The sequence below is a fragment of the Protopterus annectens genome, chromosome 1.part2 (genome assembly GCF_019279795.1).
Source record: "Protopterus annectens isolate FY-2018-M chromosome 1.part2, PAN1.0, whole genome shotgun sequence".
Lineage (NCBI taxonomy): Eukaryota > Metazoa > Chordata > Ceratodontiformes > Protopteridae > Protopterus > Protopterus annectens.
In genome coordinates this window covers 272,920,874-272,939,929 of record NC_056727.1, presented here as the reverse complement: position 1 = coordinate 272,939,929, position 19,056 = coordinate 272,920,874, and the positions used below count along the sequence as shown (strand labels likewise).

Sequence of the window (19,056 nt, the reverse complement as noted above, 5' to 3'; positions counted from 1 at the left end):
TTTCCTTTTGCTTTTCACTGTCTCTCTCTCTCTCTCTCTCTCTCTCTCTCCTTTTGCTTTTCACTGTCTCTCTCTCTCTCTCTCTCTCTCTCTCTCTCTCTCTCTCTGTCAGTCTCTACAATAGAGTGATTGAGTTTGTTAGCAGCAATTACAGCCTGCTTTTATAGGTATTTGCACATGTGCATGTGATGGCCTCTTCACCAATTGTTGGCCACCATTTTCTAATTGCATGCAGCTTGCTGTGTGGTAATTGCAGTAATCACTGTCATAGCAACCCAATGCTATAAATTGCTAACTCAGGTAGGCGTGGCCCTTTCAGCTTTCCAAGATGGGGATCATGCTTGTTTGCAGTGGACATCATTGTTTAAGGCAGAAGGTTGGTATAGTATTTATATCTGAAACCAGGGCTGTAGCCAGTGATTTAAATGTTGTACTCAGACCTGAATGTTGCTGCTTCCAGTACACACTTGTCAGTGTAGAATTGTACTCACCCCTCAAAATGCTAACCCAAGATACATGGGAGTATTTACTTTCTTTTCTAATTGTACAATTAACTGCCATACAAAACTAGTTATTGAGATGTATTCCTTTGGCACATGAATTGTTTGTGAACTGCTATACTGTGAATATTAATTTACTCACTTCTGAACAGTTTGTGCTTTTTTAGTGTTGACATTAGCACAGGCTGCTCAAGAAAACTGGACAAATTTCAGTACTGAGTATGCCTACCTACATCCTTCATAGACCCTGAACACACAGGTATATTATACATTTGGGTAGGGGTGCAGAAGTACAGAGAGCATTATGTATTACTGTGTGAATTTTATTTTGCTGGACTTAAAGCGTTGCTGTGTATCTGTTAGTTTATCAAGGCAAATGGTCTGTCTGTGTAGCTCCCAACTGTGGACCTATCCACATGGTACCCAGAGGTTAGCCTGTTATTCTTTGTCTGCGCACCACACCGGTCTTTTCAGCACTGGAACAATGGCATTGTTACAGTTGGTTGCTACCAGTACATGGCTACATCCTTTGTTATTTCAGTGTTGTACTCCTACGTAATGGTATGCTTCTGGAACTCCTTCCAAAGCTATTTACACAGTGTGTAACAGCAAAAAAGCTGATATGCCTGTGTGTTTCTGCCACTGCCAGGCCTGTCAAACACTCAGTTACATATTTGAACAGACTCAGGGAAAAGTAGGTAAAAGTGAGGTACACCTTTAAAATATTAGTGCCATTAAGTTGAGACTTTGAGAGAACCAGAGCATATGGATTAATACACCTTTTCTGAAGTACAAGCAGTGTCTAACTCTTACTTATTGTCATTATTCATTAAGTGTAATTCACCACCTTTCTGGCCAACGTCAGTACTTTTCAGAGGGATTCAGAGGGACACAGCAAAAATTTGTTTCAAAATCAGGAACATCCCTGAAAATTAGGCACATTTGGGAGGTATGGCCTCTGCCCTAATCAGATATGCCAGTGCTTGTCCTGCTATGATACTGTGTGGGGGTTGTAAAGTGCTGCTGTAACATTATTTCTTGCTAGAATGGCTGTTTCTCTTATCACAGTCATGTAATTCAATTCCACAACAACTGCTGGTAAAGATCCACAGAACAAGTTGTGTGTTATGGCATTCCTATTTTTCCTTTACATTCACTCACTCTGATGCATGATATATTCATTTCAGCACCAATTTGTTGTATATCTATTGTGGCTTAGTGGTACTTCATGCAGCGTAGTGTATACAAAGTCCCGGGTTTGAGACTGACAGAGGTGTTTTATTTTGCTGCTGAGCAGAACAAGGGCCCTCAAATACAGAGTGACTAAGGCACATGTAAGCAGTTGTAAGCCGGTTTGCGTGGGTTTGCGCGATGTTTAGCAATGCCTAGCTAAGCGCACACTCGCGCAAACCCGCTAACTACTGCTTAAAAGTGCTTACTCCCACTAACCCCCGCACTCATTTCTTTAAAAGAAAAGAAAATGGGGAGATAGGAAAGTGGTGAAAAAGGGGCACAAAGAGGGAAAGACAGTACGGAAACAGCTCAGGATGTGCAGGACGGATGTAGGGAAGGTCCATAGCTGCCCATTTCTTTAACAGCAACAGCTGTGTATATGCAATAAATTTGGAAGGAAATATCAAACCTTCCACCCCTGAGAGAGGGGTGAGGACAACAAAGTATGTTGTACTGCCAATTAAATTACATTTTATGTGTGCAGCGGACATGTGTGCAAAATGGGCAGCTATGTATGGGGCATATTTTTTTGGGGGGGAGTAGATTGCTTTTTTTTTCTTTTTTTTTCAGGTGAGAGTGGAATGTGGGGTAGGGGAAGTAGGTATATTTGGGGAGGTAGGTTGGGGAGGTAAACAGACAAGACAAACAAGATGCATACAGGGGCGGATTATGACAAATGTGGTGGGTGAACACCATTGACAGGGAAGGATGTTTGGAAATTGCAAGCCCATGAGCCCACAGATGGCAACATTGGAACTGAGATCCCCACCCATGGGCAGTCACCACTGCACCTTCACAGCCCAAAGGGTGGCTGTGCTCGGGGCTACATAGGAGGGACAGGCTCACCCGTGCCTCAAGCTGGCGTACAGGATCAGCGACAGAATGCTCAATCTCTCTACGCACCACAGCCCGGACTGTTTGGAGGGTGATAGGTGGCCCTCCTCCGCCCACGCTTGCACGGGGGGATGAGCCCCATCCCCTGCAGCGCTCCCACCTGAAGGTGGCACAGGGCCAATGGAGGAGGAAGTCCCAGGCAGGGCACTGGACCTGCTGGTGCCAGGTGCCATTGTCAGCTGAGGTGGGACAGGTGGGTCCGCTGGGACCGGCCTTCCCATACATTCTATGTTTTGGAGGATTTAATGAAAATATGGGTTAGTAACAGTCAACAGCATTCCCAATTAGATATAACAGCATGCAGAAGAGTTCCAACAGTTGAACAACAAGCATAACACATGCATATATAGAACAACAGTGGACATTACAACAGCATGCAGGTTTAATTGATGGCAACAAGCCACCAATATTGTGGTATTTGAACAGGGTACATGCATCAAAATAAATGCAGATATTTATAAACCAATAGGACATATGTCGCAACAAATGTTTTGAGATTAGACATACCCATTGAGGTGTGGAATTGCATTTTTTATGCACATACAGTAGGGTGGAAAAATATAGCTCCATTAACAACTTATATATCCTTCTAGTTTACACTACATTCCTATTAACTGCAGTTATATGTCCCCTACATGTATTATTATACTACCCAATTGTCCTAAAATTGTGAAATGGGTTTTGCTAGATCTTTATATACATGAGCTGTATCTGACATACAAAACTGTCCAGGATGCAGATGTTACTGCTACATATTTTGTGAGTTGCTCAGACACACTACTGCTGAGATGTTACACTGATAGCTCTACTTTCCTATAATTATCTAGATATGTTCAGGTGAAATTATCAGTTATATGTTAACAGCTCCCTACATTTCCGGCAGCACACTGACATTTCTGGGGAACACAATACCAAGCTACTCATATGCCAGATTAACCTGTACATGCTGGGCATGAACCAACAGTTGAGGACTGTAAATATGCTTTAAAGCTACTGGCACTCCCTTCATCCACTTTATGTGGGCCTACCCAAGTGTGGGTTAACAGCGCTTAATACAACAGTACTATTTCTATAATGCAAGAGTACAACAACATATCAAAGAAAATAACACAGACACACTCCAGGAATTATACCTTTATTAAAGACTTAAAACACTTTTCTAGAGGCTCTCTCCTTTATTTTATATAACAGTACATGCAGAATAATTATTAAAGAATTATTATACCTTTATTTATTGGGTTAAAACAATTTTTTTCAGGCTCTCTCATTTATTTTATATAACAGTACATGCAGAATAATTACTAACCTGCCTGGTGGTGCAGCCTTAGCAGCCTATCTGCATAGGCTTGCTGGTTCGCAGCGTGGACACCTGCAGCTGTGAAGTAAATGACGTGATATTGAGACATACCTATCCATAGTATAGACTAGAATAGCAATTCTTACATACTTACTTCCATGGCTACTTACTCAGTAGTGGGGCTTTTTCCATCCCACGGGCCTCCTGGAGCCACTGGTCCAGTTGATCCTCCTTGTGTCTCTTCAGGTCTGCGTGGTGCTGTCTGACCTGCTCACCAGTCCAAGGGACGCCTGTGGCACTGGTGAGTTCATGAGCTAGATGGTTACAGGCTTCTGCTTTGTATTGGGTGCCCTGGTACTGGCCCCACAGGAGTCTGTCCTCATGATTATGGACAAGGAGCCAAACCATTACTTTTGACTCCTCAATGCCTCAACATTGCGCTTGAAATCGAGAGCCCTCTCCAGCACCGGCCATGCTGCCTGCAGATGGGAGCTACAACCAGTTATGGCAAGTATTCCCGCCTATGCAGCTTAAATATGCCTCATTTCCCACACTTATTTGTGATTGGCCAGTTTTGAAAAAACTCAGCTGAAGGCACACCTGCTTAACAATGGGTAAACTTCCATTGATATGTATGTGTGTGTGGAAAGTACATGGTTGTGAAATGCTGTCATGGCTTAGTGGTTCAGTACTGTGATTATGGGGCACAGTATCCCAGGTTCGAGCCCTGTCATTGCTTTTTATTTTACTACTGGCCAGACCGGTTAGGAGGTGTGGCTGTGTTTAGCCAACTTTGTTCAACTTTGCCCGACGTTGCTCTACGTTGCTCGACATTGCCCGACGTTGTGCTGGTTAGCGCGCAGCACAACTCCACACAAACATGCTCTGTTTGCGCTAGTTGTGCGATGCGCAGCTATGCTCAAAGCCATTGTCCTAGTTAATGCAGTGCTCAGCTACGGGCGATTACATTTAAATATACTTAATACTGGTAAACTTTGCCTAGCAGTGCTTCACATTACTTAAGATACGTTACTTATGCATCCATCAGTATGCATAACCATTTCACCTTCTTATATATATATATATATATATATATATATATATATATATATATATATATATATATATATATATATATATATATATATAATTTGTTCGCTACTAATTAGGCCACTTCAATGCTTTTTACAAAAATTTAAATGATAAATGTCAGGAATTATTTTTATATACAGATTTCCAACAGAAAATAGAATGGGGAGTGATGGGGCTCAAACCGGGAATGCCTTTTCTTTGGCCAAAGGCTCTACCACTACGCTATTGCTATTTTACTTAATTTTCATATAAGTTTCTTATTATCCTCTTCGGTGTCTAACCTGCTAACTGTAGATAAGCAATGGGCAAACCCGTGCAAACATGCACAAATACGGGCAGCTATATCAGAAATAATAACAATAAAAACATTTTTTTTATATTTTATAATTGTACAGGGGTTTAGAATGTGGGGGAGTGTAGTGTTGGGTATGTACACATTTGAGCAGACTCGCTCATGTAAGTAGACATTTCCCGAGTGTCAGACTTGCAGGGGCGTGGATTTTTGGACTGCTCGGCAGTCCGACACACCCCCCTGCACTCGTGCATGCTCCATGTTAGCCTTAGAGTTGAGGCAGCGCGCCCTCATTAATATGCATGGCGCGCTGCCGTCTTACTCTTAGACTAGCTCTTCCGTGTAAGACTAATCTAGTTTTACACAGAGGATTAGTGAATCCTGGGGAATAACTTTTTTAGTGGTTAACATACTTTGAAATATTTTTTATTTTTTTAGTGGTTTGGAAGGGTTTGAGGGATTGATGTGTAGAGTGGAGGTGGCTAAGATTCATTTGTGAATGTTTTTGTGTGAGCTATAGCTGACAAAATGTTAATTTACAAGTCCTTGTCATGAGGACAAGCTTGAAGCAGCTTAATTAGAATCATGAACAATTTTAGGATGATGTAGGAGTTTTTATATTCTAAGAACTGTCCAGGTTAGTTGTTTCTGTCTAAAAATAATTATACTATGACTAGTAATTAACATTTGAAAAAGAACATGCTCATTGGTCAGCCCAACTAGTCGCCCAGACTTTCTTCTGTTAATATTTGCTATGGAAACTGCATTATTTATTTATTTATTTATTTATTTTCACATGAACTTTTAAAAACCGGAGACTTCAAATGAATGAGGCAGATGGGACAGAGAAAAATAAAAGGTTAATCAGGTACATTATGCAAAACTAGAGAAACATACATTTATCTTTTAGTTTTCTCTGTCCTGTCTCTCCCATATGTAGACAGTCTTCTGGTTTCTTTCTTTTTTTTAATTAAATACAAAAAAAAAAAAAAAAAAACAAACAATGGAGGTCTTTCTTTCTCTGTTGCTTCCTTTATACAGCTTCACCCTCGTGACCAAACCATGTCAACTGTAGGTAAATCCTGCAATATCCACATCCAGCTATGGGTTATTGCTATAATAATCATAATATTTTGAACCATATGCTAAAATGCCAATGAATACAAGTCAGATAATAAGCAAAAGACAGTGAATTACATTCTAAACCACTGTTAAGTTATAAAATAGCTCTGAATGCTTGCAGTATATCAAAAGGATCGTTTATATACTAGCCTATAGAATGATACTTCTGATAAAAAAATATGATTGTGCTTCTGTTATTACCTCTTTTTAATGATAACAAAACTTAATATCTCAGAGCAATTTACTATGGAAAGTTTAAATCCTAAAAGGCAAATTTTTTCTGATGTTTGTTCACATACTATAGGCATAGCATTTAAGGAAAAAAGGACTGATTATAACAGATGTGCTAGATTATTAGAATACATACATATATATATATATATATATATATATATATATATATATATATATATATAAAAGGATAAATATAAATATTCTATTATATGACACTCTACACTAGGATTATAACTAAAATATGACTGCAAACTGGGCGCCATAATCGACTCTCCAGCCGACACAAGCATCCTCCAAAAGGGCCTCATAGAAACAGACAACTGGTGCCAGAGCCATGGCCTCAAGCTAAATGCCAAAAAGTGTATAGTCATCCCCTTTGGCAAAAACAAAGTGCCCACAAATTACCACATAGGTGGTAATCCATTAAGTACAGAAGAAGTAATTAGGGACCTGGGGACCCAAGTTGATAGCAATCTCTCATTTGACAACCACGTGGCCAAAGTGGTTAGAAAAACATTTTATATAGCCCACCTAATCATGAAGGGATTCACATCTAGATCAGGAGAGGTCATCATGCCTCTTTACCCATCCCTCATCAGGCCCATAATTGAGTACAATGCCCCTTTTGGGATGTACCTTACCAGACACCTGCAGCAACTGGAAAGACCCCAAAAGTACCTCACCAAGAGGATCAAAGGGCTCAAACAGATGCCATATGCTGCCCGGTTAAAGAAACTCCAGCTCTACTCAGTGGCATACCGCCTGCTCAGAGGCGATCTGTGCCTGACGTATAAAGCCATGTCCAACCCGGAATTAATGGACATGCTGCACCTCAGAAAATCCAAATACCATCGAGCTACTCACTCAAGAGACTTGAACCTCAGCGCTGAAATAAATAGGACATGCTGGAGGGACAGATTCATAACCCAGAGGCTCCCTTCACTCTGGAATAAAATCCCAGTCCAGGTTAGGCAGAGTCCCTCATTGACTCTCTTCAAGAGGAATCATGATGAGTGGATGGGAGATCGTAGGTTTACCCCGGGTATCACTTCTGTGTCACTGTTAGACAGAGGCACAGTATACTAACCTCGAAAAAGGGCATAGCAAAATTAATTTAAAATGGGTGGCGAAAGCCAAACACATTCTGGCTAGGCTTATAAATGCCCTAGGGCAGATAGCCTAGTATGAACCTATATAAAATCTAGGAATATAGTAATAGTAATATAGTAATAGTGCATGCCAGTATACAAACTGAAATAGAAAGAGATCAGAATAAGTAAATATGTACATAGTTAAAGAATATAAACATGTCTATAAGTGTGGGAGGTTGTGATAGTGGTTAAGGTATTCACCTTATAGGCACAAAGTGCATGGTTTAATTCTCACATGGGGTAATTGACTGGGCTTGTAATGGCCTGCAAAGACAGTTAGCCTGGTACTAATTTATGAACTTATTATCCTATGTGTAACTTTACACATAGTAAATAAAACAGAAAAAATATGAAATCATTTGAGTTATAAATTAATAAATATGGTGGGTGAGTGGTGCAGCAGTTAATTTTGCTACCTCACAGCAAGAGGTTCTCTGGTTCAATTCTTGGCAGGGGTGCCTTCTGTTGGGAGTCTGCATTTCCTCCCTGTGTTCGTGTGGGTTTCTGTTAGATGTTCTGATTTTCTCCCACATTTCAAAGACATGCATCAGGAGTGTTTCTCACCGGGCTTCTGCTAAAAATAGGCTCTGTCCTAGTCAGATTTTCCTGGTCAACAATTGTTAAATAAATAAAATAAGTAATTAATAAATGAAATTAGCGACTGCGTTCTTCCCTATACTAGATTAGGGAGATAATGTGAGGTAGAGGGAAAGATGACTGTAGAGATATTTAGTTCGGTCGAGTTATAATAAAGATTCTGAACACCTGTTTAACTTTTCTTATTCACCGATGGGCTTTTTAAAGACGATACATACTAAAAAATGAAACAATTTCATAGGAATCAGAAGCAAGAGCTAATCTTTGTTAGTCTAAAGGAGAGTTTGAGATGTAGATTGTTCATCTTTTTCAACAAACTATGAATACATTATTCCATGGTAGAATATTATGGGGTTATACCATTCGGTATTCTTTATTTGCTTCAACAGTTTTGTACTCAGCTGAAGATTTCACACTGTTATATATAAAGTATATAATACGTTCTGCACATAAATGCAATTTCATCATACCTCTGTCATTTTTATTCTCTTATATAAATGTCTTATTTTAAATGTAAAACTATTAGTGTTAATGGTTTGAATAGTCCAGTAAAGAGGGGGAGCCTATTCAAATACTTACAATTACATAAAGCTCAAATAGTATTTCTACAGGAAATACATTTACTTAATAAAGATTTAAATAAACTTTCATTAAAGTTTTATTTGGTTTTAGCAGGTTCTGGCTTTTGTGCTAAAATAAGAGGCACTCTCATTTTATGGAAGAACTCACCAGTAATGCCTAAAGTAAAAGATACCTATTTTGATAAAAATGGTATGTTAATCATTCTTATAATTGAATGGAGCAGGAAACTATATACATTGGTGAACTCTTATTGGATTCCAGGGATTGGAGCTAAAGATGCAAACAATTACTTAGACACTATAGCTTACTACATGAAATGTGAAGTCATAATGACTATTTTAAAACAAGATAAGGCTCCTACAAAGTGTTCATCATACAAACCCATTTCGCTTTTAAATGTGGAATATAAGATATTCATGTCCATTTTAGCTAACATAATTAATCTACTTATACCTAAACTAATTAACAATGATCAAACTGGCTTTATTTTAAAGAGACAAACACAGGATAATATAATAAGAATACATACATTTATAATAGACTATGCAAATAAAAATAAAAAAGAAGAACTTTCTGTCATTAGTCCTGATTTAGATAAGGCTTTTGATTCAGTTAATTGGTCGTACCTGTTTAAAATGCTTAGAATGTCCCCCAGATTTACTAAACTTCCATGCAGGACTAGTTTATTCCTGCACGGAAGTGCCCATTTAGGAGCAGGATGGCAGCGTACCATGCATATTAATAAGGCGCGCTGCCCGAGCTCCTAGGCTTACACTGAGCATGTACGAGTACAGGGGACGTGTCTGAGAGCAGAGATCTCAGAATAAACATGCCCCTGCAATGTAGAACAGCAGAAGGTTGTAAGAAATGAGTGAGCTTGCTCATAGGTGTCTGCATATCCCCACCATCAGTTCCCCATGTGTACAACAGCAACAGTACATAAAAATCAAATGAAGAAATCCCTTTATTTTTTTTTTTAAATTTGAGTATAGCTAACCATAGGTGTGTGGGTGTGCTCATCACTTAGCTAGGTTAAAGCAGCTTAAAAGGCTGAAGAGGATAACAAGGAAGATACATGCAAATAAAACAACACAGCAATAGTGTAGTGGTCAGAGCCTTCAACTAATGAGCAGGCATTCCTGGTTCGAGTCCCACTGTAGCACAGTCTATTTTACATGGCAAAGCACATTATAACCAATATTTTTGTTGCAAAACCCACTAAATAACATATATTTATGAACTGGAGTATTGCAGGAAATGCACACGTGAAGTGTCAGTGTTATAATGAATAAGGCACTAGTAAGCAGATTTAAGCACAAATAAGCAGTAGTATGCATATGTAAACAATAGTAAGCGTGTTTAAGTGCATATGCATAGGGGTAAGCACTGCCTACACAGATTAAGCAATGTAGAAGCTTAAGAAACTGTAACCAGAAGTAAGCAGTGCTTAGCTCTGCGCAAACCCATGCAAACCCGCTTACAACTGCTTTAAAGTGCCTTAATCACTCTGTATCCAATGGCCTGTGTTCTGCCCAGCAACAAAATAGAAGGCCTCTGTAAGGCTCAAACCCAGGACCATAAACACCATACACAAAAGTGATTTACCACTAAGCCATGGCAGATATGCATAAATCTGATGTTTTCAGTAACATAACATCCAGCCCAGTCATGCAACAGTACAGAGAATGTATACCAACATCTAGATGTATGTGTGTGTATGTGTGTGTGTGTGTGTGTGTGTGTGTGTGTGTGTGTGTGTGTGTGTGTGTGTGTGTGTGTGTAAATATATTAAAATCTAAACAGATACTACATATCTATATATATGTACATATATATATATATATATATATATATATATATATATATATACATTCAGAAATATATACATATAAATAAATATATATGAACATATATACATGCAAATGCCGACATCTACACATATATATGTCAACACCTATATGTCCACATATACACAGCAACTTACATATATGTACGCAGATATTTATCTCCATAGGTATATACGGACATAGTTATAAATATGTACGCAAATATATATACCTATATAGTATATATGGGCATACATCTGTAGATAGCAATGGTAGATTAACAGAAACATATATGTCATGGGGTTGTGAGGCCCCAAACAATATATGTCTTGTACGAATTGTCATACCCCCCCCACAGCCAAACATGTCCGCCCTGCAATATACTACCAAGTTAATTGTATTTTGTTTGTTTTATTTAAATACGGATTTAAATTTATTTTTATTTATTTATTTTCTTATATTTCATTTCCCTCTCCCCCACCCACTAGGCAAACCGACCAGTACAGGCCCATCCAACCCAGCCTCTCCTCGACCCATATTTTCTTTACTCATAGTTCAACCCCCCCCCCCCCCCCCCCTGCTGCACACATGCAGTCACCATCCATTCTCTGTTTACCGGCCCATAGCTACCACACTACCACACTTTGCCCACCCTCCACTACTCCTCCCCTCAGGACTCATCTTGTGCATTGTCCCGATCCCGACCCAAGTATCTACGGTCTTCCACACGCTGTAGTCCATGCACATGTGAACACAGCCAAGCTTACCTGTGTAGACGTGGTGTTACCGCAAAGAACGCCATCCAATTTTTAGGTCATCCCACATGGGATGAATGTTTTCCTCGTAATAACAATAGACTTCACTTTGTCAAAGGGTGACTTTGTTTACACCAATGGTTTTATTTTTAGGTATTGCAAAGCATATATGGTACACAAGGTTACCTGGTATGCACACGATACCTAATAGGAACATCTAATTCAGGTATACAGGAAACACATGACCCTTGTATACACAAGGCACTACAGGTTCCCCCTCCTGATAACTAAATTGTCTAATGAAGATGTACACAGCACCTTGCAGGACTACTGGTAACTGAATCACCTTTTTATTATAATGATAATGATTATACTAAATGTAAATGATAATGAAGATGCACACAGCACCTTGCAGGACCACTGTTCTCACAGTATTATTGGTTAAGAACTGTGTTATTTAAATAAACAGCTAGAAATACTGTAGTTAAACAATGATTAAATGGTTGCGTTTAATAATGACACGTCTTTCTGAAAATGTCTTAATAATAAAGAAGACAAAAGCACTAAATAATACAGGAGTCTCAGGTGTTTTCTCTTCAAGTCAGTTTGAATCCATTTGAAATGCTTTTATGTCACGGAGTTTGTTTGTTTGTAGTGAAAATTATCTTTGTTTTTTCCTGCGGTCTGGTAACATATATATATATATATATATATATATATATATATATATATATATATGTATATATATGTATATAGATAGAAATACATGTGACTACACATACACACGCAGACATATGTACAGTAAGATACTTATGTAGTAGGCGCACACAATATGCTACACCCACTATGTCTACAGTGAACACCTTAACAACTGGACAGTGGATGACCCACCCATACAAATGACATTCGTTGCCTGCAACATATCCCCACAGAGAGGTCATAGAATAAACACCACACACAGGTTTGCAGAAATGGAATACCTGTATATGTGTACTACTACAGTATTATATGCCATGTCATATAGCTGTTCAGACACTGACATCCATATCAACAGAGTAATGTAACTGTGAAACAGTTATACTAATACAGTAGTCTGGAAAGGTCCACAGCTGTTGCTGCCCATGCCAAGCCCTTCAATTCGTACATTAGCAAGGACAGACTGGCCCACAGGATACCACACAATCAACAGTAAGTGATGCAGGTGTATAGTCCAGCAGCCTCTATCTACACTCTGTACACAATCGCAAAGTGGTAAAGTCAGCAGTTGACCAATTGGGATGTAACTGTTACATAACAAGGCATAACTGACACTGTCACAGGCACACTGACACACAGAACAGTCTGTATGGCAGGAGGCCAAAGGCCTGCAGTATCCCACTTAATGCAAGTAATGTCAAGATAGGTGACATGTATGGTACTGTACATCCAGATACCTTAAGGCAGCTCACCCATGATACCCCGACATGTTGTAACAGCCTAGGTTATGTAAGGTGCATCCCCCCGACTCATTAATACAGGGCCATATACCACTGTTACATACACTGGCCTCTGGAGTGCATATGGGCTCACATGTATTGTGTAGATGAAGGCCACACATATATCGCCCCAGCCCCACCGTATGTGTGGGTGATACAACAGCAGTGTACTGCTGGCAGGCATGGCAGTGTGGTATACATATATGTGCATATGCATCTCTATCTGAATATGTGTAGAAATATACTGCTCTTTATATGCATATATCTGTGTGTGTATATGCATATCTATGTACATATACACACCCATCTATATATGTCGATATGTACATGTGTAATTATCTATATAGATATCTGGAGAATTATATGTACATATATATTCACCATATGTCCTGAACATGGAGTGTAGCCCTACCCCAGCCCCTATAGCCCCACCTTCATAGTGCAAAGGGATGTCAGGCATATATAACAGGTATATTAGCAAACTATAGCTGCTGTAGTAGGGATTGTCTTCACAGACATGGTGTGTGTGTGTGTGTGTGTGTGTGTGTGTGTGTGTGTGTGTGTGTGTGTGTGTGTGTGTGTGTGTGTGTGTGTGTGAGGTCACATCTGCTTTTCACATGTGCGCCATTGGCTACTGACAGACATCCTAAGGACATCATAGTGCAGTACTGCTGCAAGCATGCAATGCACCTGTGGTCTACAGCAGAGATATTGGCCAATAGATGTGGACATTCTGACACACTCTGTACAGTCCAGAGGTACACACAGAACCTTTTAGTGCAGAACATGTGGACCAAGCCTGACAATATGGATGTTAACAGCCATGTAGATGGGTATAATACATAACGATTAGTATACATTCGCCCCCATAGGTTGTGCAGTCACACACCTCTGTCTGTCCTGACACATAACTGCTGGTACAGGGGTGCCATGTCCACATACTACCCATGAGATATTGACATACATCTGTACAGCATCCCACCGCTCTGTCTGACATACATGACTGGTAAGGGAGGCCCGGCAGCAGTACATCTGGAAAGTATCTGGACATGACACCTTGCTGGGTCAGTACACTGAGCTGCTAAGCATGTAAAAAAGCACTGTGCAGACTACAGGCAGACTGGCTCAACACTGGCCTACATCTCCTATGGGGGAATGCACATGTACTTGCATATATAGCAGGCTCTACAGGTATGTCACAGCACAAGTTAAGATACACCTGTGTGACAGTGCATAACCACAACCAATGTGAACACTGCCACAGACACATATGGTAAGCTAGCATATTATTACAGTATATGGACTATCTGTTCAACACCATCCTCCTATGTGCCACTCACACACTGACCCTACATATACTGGACCGCTACATAGTGTGGTCTGATGCCTGTCTGTGGTATGGGACATGTGTATGTATGGCCCTACAAACATGTAAGCCAATATGGTAACATACAATGGAGCAACATGTAACATCAGATAGGACGGGACCAAGGATGATGACATCTACCACAGTCTGTACACAGGCCAAGGTATATATTAACAATACGCACACTGTCAGCATTCACCATAAGTACAAAGACCCCAGTACTTTACAAACAACCACAGAATGTCCAGGTCATGTCATCAAATATAACCCCTACTGTACATAACATGTGTAGCAATCTGATATCTCACTGACTTGTTATCAGATATGATGACACTAATGATGGTGTACAGCACATAGGCACATCTTAATTCACGGCATATGTTCAAAGGTTGACAGAGTTATGGCTGGAAGCACATACACAGGGCCAGTATTGACATGTTGCTGTGATAACCACATACATTTACTGTTGCAACAGGGTTTGTTGCAGCATATGTCCTATGAGGGATATGAGGACAGTAACTGTCATGGCTTCCACCACCTACAGACTGCAATCTTCACACTACCTTCTGCAGTTCACAGAAAGATGCTCTGTGGGTAACACATGACACCAAAGGCACAGCACACTGCCCAGTCTGCAGATGACCCTACAAATGTGGATTTCTCATAAACATAGACCTGACATGGCAGGTATTAAAACATGTAGGACATCCATATCCACACACCCACTGTTAAACCAACATTACTCCAAATGCAGTATAGCAGCACTTAAAGTCTGTAGTCAAGTCAGGTGCACCCCCTGCCCTGTGTGTTGCCCTGCTTCCATGGTGTATGTTGTTAGAGGTAAGTCCCCAATCCATCTGAGATGCTGTTTGCCAAGCAACAGCTCTAGTTCCTGCTCGCGGTGAATGAAAAGGGCCAACACCAACATGATATTCCTAGATGTTGGAGTGTGTTGCCATGCAATTGGCTATGGGAATGTTACCACAGCTGTTCCACATGCAGTCAGCTAGGGGAGGGCTGCAATTCATGCAGAGGCCATCAGCTGACCATGAGCATCACTTAAAAGGCACATGCTGCTGCCTAAAAAAAGCAGATGTAAGTCTCCACATCCACCAGTGAGGGAGTGAGAGAGGCAGACAGAGGCATTGACAAGTCAGGGAGTGGTAGGAGAGTAAAACCTAAGCATGTTTGTGTCACACACCTACCAGCACAGGGTATCAAACTCCTGACAACTATGTAGTGCTATCACAGTCCTTTGCAGTTATTGGATGCACCACACAGGTTACCTGTTGTGGAGTCCTCAGAACATATATATGATGGAGAGTGACATCTGCAACAGGGATATGGTAGCTATATGGTAGGTGATGTACACGTGCCTGTCTACATGAACACATGCCAGTGTCAACACAGCCACACCCTCACAGAGACGCACACACATTGGCACACCTGGCAGGGCCAGGTATACAGCTCATCACTAGTGGGATTGCACAACACATTACTTTGCAAGTATCACATGCACCACACGGGTCATATGGAGGGTCTATGGGCAAAAGGTATGGGTAGGTGTCTGGCATCAGACAGCATGCTTCACTATGCCACTGGAGTTTTTACTGAATGTGGATGTGATCATACGCATCATACAATGCAGACAAACACACAGGGTGCCAGTACTGACATGCATGGGTGAATTTATGCACGGGTAAGTGGTGGGTGACTGTGCCAGACAGCTGTACAAGGCTAGGTGATGGGTATACCTTGGCATCAGGCCATATAACAATGGTCTGCATTGTGACTCAAGGCTGTGGTTTCTGTGTTTGCCCACACAGGTGGGTAATGTATCCTCCATCCAGTCACCTGGGTGACTACTGTGTTTGGCCAATGCTGTGCATCGCTTGCCATGTATGTGTTCCTTAGTCCATGACATGGACAGTGTCTGGGATGTACACCCCACCCACATGCATGTACAGTGCCATGTGGAACTGTACCTGTGGTGTCGGGCACATTTTGTGTGCACAGATTATTATCAGATGTGGCAGTCTTCACCAACTGTGGCAGGAACTGCTAATGGACAGCAGGTTACCCCTGCACCTACATTGATAGTATGCTAACAACATTCCCTGGTGTCAGTGACATCTGTCCATACAGGGCATGTTGTCAGGCATGGTATGTCCTTTGTGGGTCATATGTGATGGCATCACAGGTGTTGCAGGTCTCCAGTGGGGAACACGAGGAAGGTGCATTTTCTGCATGTATGTGCCTATTGGACAGATGGAAAAGGTGCCATTCCTTCTGTAGGCCACTGCATTCACTCAATAGTTAATATTAGTCACCAATATGCCGTGTGCTACATATTGGCTGTTGCCTCGGCATATGTGTGTGTTTGTTTGTGTGTGTGTGTGTGTGTGTGTGTGTGTGTGTGTGTGTGTGTGTGTGATTGAGACATGGGGTGAGAGTGTGCTCTGGGTAATACTGGGTTGCTACCTATGATTGCCTGGCCTTGCTGTCACAAGTATGGGTATGGAATTGTACCCCAGCCTCTCAGCTATTTCACATCTCTTATCCCTATACAGTGGACATTGTGATATATGCTAGGGCCACCGTATAAGAAATTTGCAAAACCCGCTTCACATTGGGCCCAGGTGTCACACACTCACACCTACCTCCACACAGGATGCGAGTTACAAGCACACACACACACACACACACACACACACACACACACACACACACACACACACACACACACACACACACACACACACACACACCTGGCATGTCTGGGTGTAGAACACCTACCTAACTACTTTATCACACTGCAGCAGTACACAATTACAGGATGCGCTATGGAGATTATTGGGATACATTCTTCCCAGAGGTGTATTTATAGGTGGATGATATCAGCAGCCTTACCAGAGAAGTGCATTTAAAGTGTAGGGGGTGTAACTACCCCAAAAAGCACAGACAGAGTCAGACAGACAGACACACACACACACACACACACATTTGATAAGGCTGGGGTTAGAACTCCTACCTAACTACTTTATCACACTACAGCAGTTCGTAGTTACAGGATGCGCTACAGAGATTACTGGGATACAGCCTTCCCAGATGTGTATTTCTAGGTGGATGACATCAGCAGCCTTACCAGAGAAGAGCATTTAAATTGTAGGGAGTGTGACTACCCTAAAAACATTGCTGTCTACACAGAGTCAGACAGACACACGCACAATTGCTAAGGCTGGGGATAGAACTCCTACCTAACTAGTTTATCACACTATAGCAGCACACAGTTATGGGACAAGCCATGGCAATTACTGGGCTACAACTCTCCCAAAGGTGTATTTCGCACTGGATGACCTCGGCAGGCTTGTCATCGTAGCTATGGGGAGGGCAGTGTGTGTGCATGGGGCATAACCCATTCATCTAGGGGTGGATATGCCACATGCAGGCACACACAGGGTCATATTTCACAGGTACATGTATACAGCTGTTAGATGACTACTTCCTTGTACAGTCATGTTGCACAGCTGGCACGTGCACCACATAGTCTGTAATGCTGACAGATACGGGTGGCTAGTATCTGCTGTGAGTGACATCCGAACCTCAAGTGTTTGGGGCCCTTTGGCTGTGTGCTGGTGGGACAGGCCTGGATGGCTCCTTGTCACAGTCACCCTCTTCCACATTTCTATGTCCATCTACCTTTGGCTTATTATAGTGTGTTGTCCTTACATATATGTCTGTATTCCTATCCACTGTGTGTGCAAGGCATGAGTTGTGCATACTGACAAGTGTCTGCACTAACAACTGCGACTACCAGATATGTCTGGTCCACTGGTGTTTGCAGACATGGCCTTCATGTGTTAATGTGTGTGAGTATGCCCAGTATGGCCATCTGTACTGAATATGTGGATCAAGTCCAGGTAGTTTGTACTGCAGTGCTGACCTTTGTGTTGTACACTGACAGGTGGCATGCTGTCTCTCCAGGGTATCCATTGATCATTTGCCATTCACTGTTACTACATTTCTGCATAGTGGGAGGGGGGGGCACACCTGACTATTTCTAAATTTCAACACAGGAGTGGGGGGATACACCTGACTATTACACATTTCTACATAGGATAGGGAGGGGCACACCTGACTATTTCTACATTTCTACGCAGGATTGGGGGGGGGCACACTTGACTATTATTACGTTACTACATTGGATGGGGGGCACACCAGACACTTGTACACATTTGCTATGACTGTACTGGTATGTCAGGTACTCCATTTCATTCTGTATTCTTACCTATCATGCTGACTAGAGGCATACCAGTGTACTACAGATCGTAGCTTTGGTTGCCCTACATATTAGTGTCTGACTTCCTACCCTTCAGAACTAACATCCTACTGCCTGACCTGCTGTGGTCTGTCTGTGTAGGCCTGGGAGGGGAGGTTCACCATAACCATCATTCAGGGGCCATAGCACAGGCTCTGTTTGTGTTTGTCTATACCTGTCCTGTTGGCTGAGACTGTTGTTGGGTGTGTGTGAGTTGTGTGGAACACAATCTAGACTGTCACATATATGGCACAAGAATGTCACAGATGCCAACATTCTGAGTGAGAGGCATACTTTAACTTTAAAGGAAACTCATTCCCCT

General features: G+C 41.4%; 1 protein-coding gene across 2 annotated transcripts in view; it reads left to right on the top strand.

The window, feature by feature from the left end:
• PCSK2 (proprotein convertase subtilisin/kexin type 2) overlaps nt 1–19,056 on the top strand; it is a 2,031,987-nt gene that overhangs the window by 1,396,180 nt on the left and 616,751 nt on the right. The gene's annotated exons all lie outside the window — the stretch shown is intronic.